A 7,790-nucleotide genomic window follows, 5' to 3' on the forward strand; every position below is an offset into this window, starting at 1 on the left:
CCGCTCCTCCTCCTCGTCCTCCTCCTCCTGATCTTCTTCCTCCTCTTTTTATACAGCAGCTTTAGGTTCTCTTCCCACATGACATGCTGTAGCCTCCCCACCTCCGAACTCTTTCATCCCTTTCAAGCCCTCCACGTTGATCCCCGGCTCCTGGATTAAGAAGGATTTTGCAGCCGATGCAGTGAGGCACGCCTGTCATCCCAGCAGTTTGAGGCTGAGGCAGGAGGATTGCGAGTTCAAGGACAGCCTCAGCAACTTAGCAAGGCACTAAGCAACTCAGCGAGACCCTGTCTCTACATAAAGTACAAAAGGGGGCTGGGGATGTGGCTCAGTGGTTATGCCCCCCTGGGTTCAATCCCTGGTACCAAAGTAGAAGAAGGATTCTGCAGCTTCCCCCACCCCACCCCACCCCGCCCAGGGTTTTATTTTTTCCCATAGTTTTACTGGTGCATGTAATATACATAACGATGGACTCGTCATCACATACTCGTACCTGCACACAATAGACTGCCTCGGTTTTCAGCCCTGCCTGCCACTGACCTTAGAGGGTATAGGGTGGCCCCAAGAGTGGCCTCCCCCTTGACCCTCCTTTAAGTTCCGATCTCCTCTCTCCCCAGGTGAGGGAGCTGCTGATGAAGAAGGGGAGGCCCTGGAGAGCCCGGGGCCCGCTCCTCCCTAAGCTCTCACTGGGGTGTGCGCGCCCACCACGTCCACACCAGTCACTTTGGATCCTGCAGCAGTTTGACAAAGCAGGCGGGGAGGTCAGAGCCGTGGCCCAGCGAGCTGGCGGTGCCGGGGCTTCGGGAGCCATCACGCTGGACCCTGGGCACTCAAACAGCAGAGAACAACCAGAGAGCAGGTGCCCGGAGCAGCAAGGGCCGGAGCCCAGGAGGCCAGTGGGCAGGAGCCCGGAACCTCACAGGAGGGGAGCCTTCCAGCTGAGGCCCCCTCTGCACCCCTTCTTTTCGCCACTTGGACTGCAGACGGCGATGAGCAGGTGGGGGCCGTGCAGGGGAACTTCTGGGGCTTCCAGACCCCCGCCCCAACCAGACCTTGTTCCAGCTCCTGGGGGGCCCGGGAGGGTGGGCAGTGGCAGGTCAGCCTCCTGCTTCATAAAGAAAGAACGGAGGCTCGGGGAGGGGACCTGGCCCTACCTCCCCATCTCCTGGCCGAGCCCATGGCCTCCCATCCCTGGGGCCAGGAGCGGCAGGACCGCGAAGCGTGCTGCTCAACTGTCGCTCTGCGGCAGGGCGCCGCGTGTCCCCACTTCCCGTCTGCCCTGGCATGTCACCCCACCTGCCCTGTGCCCACTCTGCACTGGGGGCTCTGTGCACGCCATCTCTGTCCCCTTCACCAAAGCCTCATGCAGAGGACACTCAGGAGCCCCTGTGAGCGCAGGAGGGAACCTGAGGCTCAGAGCAGTTGAGAGGCCAACTGCAGCCGGGGACTCCCCAGGTGTGTTCCTTTGTGGCCCTCAGCTCTCCCGCTGCCACCTCCAGCCAAGGACACATGTGCTGTGACCACGTGTTGCAGGGATCCCCTGGATGGTCTCCCCAGGGAAGGTGGGGAGAGGATCTGGGTGGACACTGAGCTGGACACCGACAGACGTGGGCTTCGTTATTCGATCCTCCGTGCTGCCCGGCGCCCGCCAGCTTGATGTCACACGAGACGCCCGGCGAAGTCTCGAGACCCCAACGTGCCATATCCAAGGCAGGGACGGAGGGGGGTGGGCTGCTGCCTGAGGATGTGGGGCCTGGAGGGCCCAGGGGAGGCAGGAACAGAAGGACTGAGGCTCTGCGTCTTCAGGCAGGATCCTGTGGGCGTGGAGACTGTGAGGCAAGGGGCCCAAGATCGGAGTCCACACGCCCCTGGACCAGGCTCTGCCTCCAGCCCTGGTCCAGCCCAGCCACCCGGAAGCCCGTCCCCTGCACTGTCATCTCCTTGGGTTCTTCACTCAGGCAGCCACCTGCTGAGCAGCAGTGACTCAGGGGACAGCAGCCCACAACAGAGCCAAGGTCAAGGTCGGGGCCCAGCCAAGCCGTTTCCACCAGCCCCCCGGCTTCCCAGCAGGCGCCCCGCACACGGAGGGCTCACAAAAAAGATTCTGAAGGACACACGGTTGGCTGGGCACAGTGGCGCACGCCTCAGCTCCCAGCGGCTCCGGAGGCTGAGGCAGGAGGATTGCAGGTTCAAGGCCAGCCTCAGCAACTCGGTGAATCCCCAAACAACTCAGCGAGACCCTGTCTCTAAATAAAATCTAAAAAGGGCTGGGGACGTGGCTCAGTGGTTAAGCGCCCTTGAGTTCAATCCCCGGTACCAAAAAAGTCAAAGCGTGGTTGAATGAGCCAATAAATGACGTGCCCTGTGCTCAGTGCTGTCGCTTTTAAGCAGAATAGTGGCAGCTACCGGGAAGGTCGCTGTGAGGTTCAGAAGCCGTGCACGGTGTCTCCAGCACCACGTTCAGGGGCACGCAGAGAGTCAATAAACAGGAGCCATGGTTACAAGCAAAGGCCTTTGCCCTTCGGGGGCCACCAGCTAATCGCCTCTCGATGGCCAGGCCTCACCCCTCAACTTGGGCATGAGCCACAGGTCAGGCCACGGCCCCCGAGACTCCATCACCGTCTAATACAGTCCAGGGCTCTCCGAGCACACGCAGAGCATGGAGCAGAGGGTACAGAAATCCTGATCGGCCTCGACTGGACAAACCCCACACAGATTTCTGAGTTTTGCTTCATCAGGGTGACACAGACCCATCGTGACATAAATACCACCACTCAGGCCGGGAAGTGGCACAGAGGTCACAGGCTGTTGGGCCAGATTGCACGTGTGCTCGGTCTCCACCTGCTCAACTGCTGTCCCCCCACTCCCAGGAAGGTCTGGGGAGACTCTCCCACGGGCTCCTGTGCTGCCCAGGCAAATGGCCTCGTGAGAAGGAGCTGGGAGTGACCCCCCTGATCCCTTCCCTGCCAACCTGACTGGTCCCCTGCAGCCCTGTGCAGCCCAAGGTCCCCTGTGTGTTCAGGCAGCCGTGAGCAGGAGGATGCCTCCCTCTCTAGGACATGTCCCCCCAGTGTGGCCTGCCCTCTCTCCTTCAGCACACAACTTCCCTTGCAGAGTGGCCCAAAAGCCACAGGCCTGGCTGCCCGAAGGGGGCATGACCCCACCGAGTCCCAATGGAAATCAGCTCCTGGGGAAGAGGGCACCAAGCTAGGAGGGCAGAGCAAGGACCTGGCCTCACTAGAGCAGGGAGGCAGAAGCTGAGACTGCTGGATGACTCAGGTGATGTGGGGCAGAGGAAGGCAGGGAACAGCATGTGCAAAGGCCCAGGGGTTGGAAGAGAACAGGAAGAAAAATCATGCTCAAATGTAGAGGGCTCAAGCTGGGGACAGGGGGCTGAATCTCATCCCAGGCTCTGGACTCCCTGGGTCCCCTTTCCCCATCTCTGTGACCTAGAACCAAGTCCTTTCCACATATACACTTCCCTCACATGTCAGCATGTACACAGGTGCCCCTGTTGTCCCTGGCCTGAAGTAGCTCTGAGTCCTGGGTCAGACTCACCAGGGAACCTTCCTGGGAGATGTCCCCATCACACCCCCGCCCAGCCAGTCAGAGGAAGGCTGGTGCCTCACCAGCGACCTACCTGAAGCAACATCACACAGTATGGTCACTGTGCCAAAGCCTTGGACGCTGGCTGTGTGACCAGCAACTTAGTGAACTTGGCAGTGAGTCATGGTGGGCACTTGCAGCCCAGGCTTGAGGATCTACTCGGCCCCTTTCTGGAACCAGAGAGGGGCAGGTCACGCTCCAGGTCCAAGCTCTCTGCAGCCCAACCTCGTCCCCATCACCACCTCCTCCATTAGAGGCTGAACTGAGGGCTTCATTTATCCTCTAGGGCTCGGTGACCTGGGCTGAGGCCACCCTCTTCCTGGCAAGCTGGCTCAGGGGAGAGTCACAGTGAACGATTCAAGAGGAGCTTAGAGCCCGTGACCTCCAGTCAGCAACCCTGAGCCGGGCTCGGGCACACGCCTGTCAGACCAGCAGCTCAGGAGGCTGAGGCGGGAGGATCGCAAGTTCAAAGCCAGCCTCAGCAACGCAGCAAGACCCTGAGCAACTCAGCAAGACCCTGTCTCTAAATAAAATACAAAAGAGGACTGGGGATGTGGCTCCGTGGTTGAGTGCCCCTGAGTTCACTCCCCAGTAGCCCCCCCCCCAAAAAAATCAATCCTGGCGCCCACTGGGAGAAAGCCCCGCTCCCCTGGTATAGAGAGGAAGAGGTGGACTGCCCATCTGTCTGTATCCCCAGAAGGCAGCCACTTGTCTTCTCTGCCCAGCACCCAGGCCAGGAGGGGCCCAGAGCACGAGTGTTAAGTGAAACAAGGAGACGAGTCCTAGGCCCGAGTCTCCCGCCCCCTCCACCAGCCAAGCCTCTGCCCAGCCAGGGAGCCCCGCTGACCAGATCCTCCCTACTCACCCGAGGCAGCAGAGGGGCCACCAGGCTGGGCAGCGCGGGCCGGTCCTCTGGGTGGATCCACGCTGCCCATGTGCCAAGGAAACAAAGCAGCCACGTGGGCGGGTGTGACTTATGGCTTTAATCTCCTGATAGAGGCCTTTAAAAATTATTTCAGGGATGAGAAAAAATAATCCTGGGTAATGAATCACGGCCCTAAGAAGCTGATAAGCAGCCAGGAATCTGGTGGGGCCTGAGTTCCTGATTTAATTAAAGTCTCCCAGATCCTCCCTGAAACAAAATCCACTGTGGCCATCAAGGTGATAAAAAGACCGCAGTCCCTTTAAACTAACTCACCTGCCTCGTGAATGTTCTTCCTAGCGAGAGGGCGGAGGAGGCCACGGCTTCAGGATCCAGGACTCCATCCCTGCAGATGGCCTGTTCAGGGTCTGCTAGGGACCTCTGAGGGACAGGGGGTAGCACCCAAGAGCCAAGACAGACCAGCACCTAGAGGACACAGGGGGACAGGTCAGACAGCGGGCAGGATGCTGTGTGTCCTTGGGTTATCACTGCCCCTCTTGGGTTCAGCTTCCACACCTGGCGTCCAGCAAGGGGTGAAGCCAACCAGTCTCCACCTAAAGCCCCACCTTCCCACGAGGTGAGGAGAGGGCGGCGGGTCCACGTGGCTGAGCCTCCCTCCTGGCCCCCAGTGGTTGCCTCAGAACCCTGCCCACGGCCCAGGCCTCCCTGTCCATGTGCCCTCTCCTCCTCCCCATCCTTCTCCGTGTCCTGCTCGTGCATACACCAACCCAGGGAAGGCTCACTGCCAACACCCGCGGAGACTTGGAGCCACCCATCCCTCTGGAACTCACCATCCAGTCAGGGGTGGTGACTTGTACAATGTCCAGCCAGAGTCACAACAGGGACAAGCAAAGGGCAGGCTCCTGGAGCAGGCAGGAGCTGGGGACGCCATGTGGCCTGACCACCAGGTTCTACAAAGGATCCAGAAGGAAGCCAGTGGTCTGGGCCTGGGAGGGTGGACGTGAGTCCCAGAGAATGTGAGGGCAGCCAGTGACCTCCGCAGCCTCAAAGTCCAGCGCCTGCCCTTAGGGAGGATAGACTTACAGGGGGACAGGCTTCCGGGGAGGTGGTCATGGTTGAAACCTTGTCAGCCTCAGCCCTGGTGGCCCAGGCCTGTGTCCTGTGCTGGGGACAACTAGCAACTAGCCCTGCTCCCCTGTGCCCCAAGCCTGCCCCAGAACTGCCCCAGAAGGGAGCCCCACACAGGCAGCCTGGATGGCGAGCTTCTAGCACCTGGCCTCCCCTCGGGGCCCGAGGGTCCTGGAGCCCCGAGCTGGTGGGACAGTAAAGAGAGAAGATGCCACCCTGAAGCTGGACCCTGGGACGGGGGGGGGGTGTGAGCCTGGTCCCCACACAGGCAAGTCCTCTTGGGCCCTTCCCAAGTCTGTGGTGGGGAGCCAGGTGCTGGCTGCCACCTAGTGACCAGCATTGGAATGGCAGGCTGTGGCATCCAGGTGGCCGCCCCTGACCAGACGCTCCTGTGGTGCAAGGTTAGGATTTTCACCCCACTAGACAGAAAAGAAAGCTGAAGTCCAAGGTCACCTTGGGATTTGTCAAGCCCCTATCCTTGGTTCAGCCTAGTCCCCTGCTCCAGGCCTGCCTCTCTCCTGTTCAGTTCCTAAGTGGGCCTCGTCCTGCCGTGTCTACCAACCATCAGCGGCTCCCTAGTGCCCACAGATGAAACCACCCTTCTCTGTGCTGATGCGCAGAGCCCTCTAGGACAGCCCAACTGTCATCCCTCACTCTGCCTCTGCACCTGCTCTGCCTTGGCCTCCTGGGGTCTCCCAGCCCTCCTCTCCCACCAGCGGGCACCTGCCACCATGCCCTCTCCCCTGTCCTGTCCTGTGGCCGCTTGCTCCCTGTGTCCTCCAGCCCTGACCTTCTAAGTCTAAAGGCCCCGGAGAGCAGGCTTCCCATGTCTTTTCTAAGTTCATCTAACTCCATAGCTTTGAATTCCATCTATCTGATAATTCTGTCCCCTGGGCCACATGTCCCCTGAATTCCAGACTCTCACGTTTGCCCACCATTCACCCCCATGCGGGGACTCGCAGGCAGCTCTAGCCTCCTTCTAAACCTGCTTCTCCATTCTCCCCACATCTCCGTCTTCCCGGTTATTCAAGCCAAAAGTCTCTTTCCCGTGTACCCACACCAACCTGCCCATGGGCCGCCCTCAACCCAGCCGGCTCTGACCACTTCTCACGACCAAGCCCTGGCCCAGGGGGGCCACCCATCCGCACTCACCACTCAGGACAAGCCCAGGCTCCTGCGCCCACGCTCGCTGGCCTGGACTCACACGGCCCTTCTGGCTGACCTTCCCCTCAGTCTCTTCTACACGTTCATTTTGTCATTCATCCATTCGAGGAGGGGCAGGGCCCACACAGTCACAGAGAGTCCACGGCACGGGACAAAGCCACAGGGGAGCTATTGAACAGCCAGTGCCAGGAGTTGTCATTTCATGGGGACTGAGGTGGCGGCTACGAGGGAGTCCGAAGCCAGCGGAGATGGGATGGCCAGGTCTGAAGCTGGCTCAGAGGACGACGCATCCCCGACGAGGGGGGCTGGGAGAGAGGGGAGGGTCCAGGAGGAGATGACCAGGAGGGAGCCTGGGGGGAGGAAGAGCCCAGAGTGAGGCTGGGGTGGGCAGGGTTCAGATCCTCCTGGCCCTCCAGGCCACTGGTAGCAGTCGGGGTCTATCCTGAGAGCTGCCAGGAGCCTTAGAGGGTGTGTCTCTGCTCAGGTCCCTGGACACCTCCAGATGGGCCTGCCCGCTCAGCCTCCGGCCCCACAGCAGAGTGAGCGCTGAACGAGACTCGTGAGAATCAGTCAGTCAGGCCCGTGAGTTTATGCACCAGTTCTAAGCCCAGCAGCTCAGAGTGTCTCTCTCCCCAGGGTCCCCAGAGTCCCTAGGTACAGAGGTCCCAACCAGCCCAGACAATGAAGACGGTGCCTGGGCTGTGGCCTCCATGGCAGAGGCTGGCCTTCCCAGAGGCAGGGGATGTACTGAAGGACCCCAGCTGTCCTCCTGGCCTCTCACACACACTGATGTGCACCTCCAGGGCGTGATCGGGGTTTGCCCTAAGGGCTCCCAGGGAGAAGTTTCCCAGGGGCTCCAGGGGGCCCTGGGCGCTCACAGGCTGACCCGCAGGTCCATGTGGGGATCCGAGGCTCCCTGGAGGAGGACGTGGAGGACAGTCTTGGGTGGGTTCAGGAATAGCCAAGGGGAGGGGGCTGTGTCTGCCTGGTGTGCACCCTCCCTGGGGGG

General features: G+C 60.7%; 1 pseudogene; it reads right to left on the bottom strand.

Moving 5' to 3' along the window:
- The window catches only part of LOC107154751, a 42,517-nt pseudogene extending 36,915 nt beyond the window's left edge, over positions 1-5,602 (bottom strand).
- Positions 5,603-7,790: the final 2,188 nt, after the last annotated feature.

This window comes from Marmota marmota, unplaced genomic scaffold, assembly GCF_001458135.2.
Source record: "Marmota marmota marmota unplaced genomic scaffold, marMar, whole genome shotgun sequence".
NCBI lineage: Eukaryota > Metazoa > Chordata > Mammalia > Rodentia > Sciuridae > Marmota > Marmota marmota.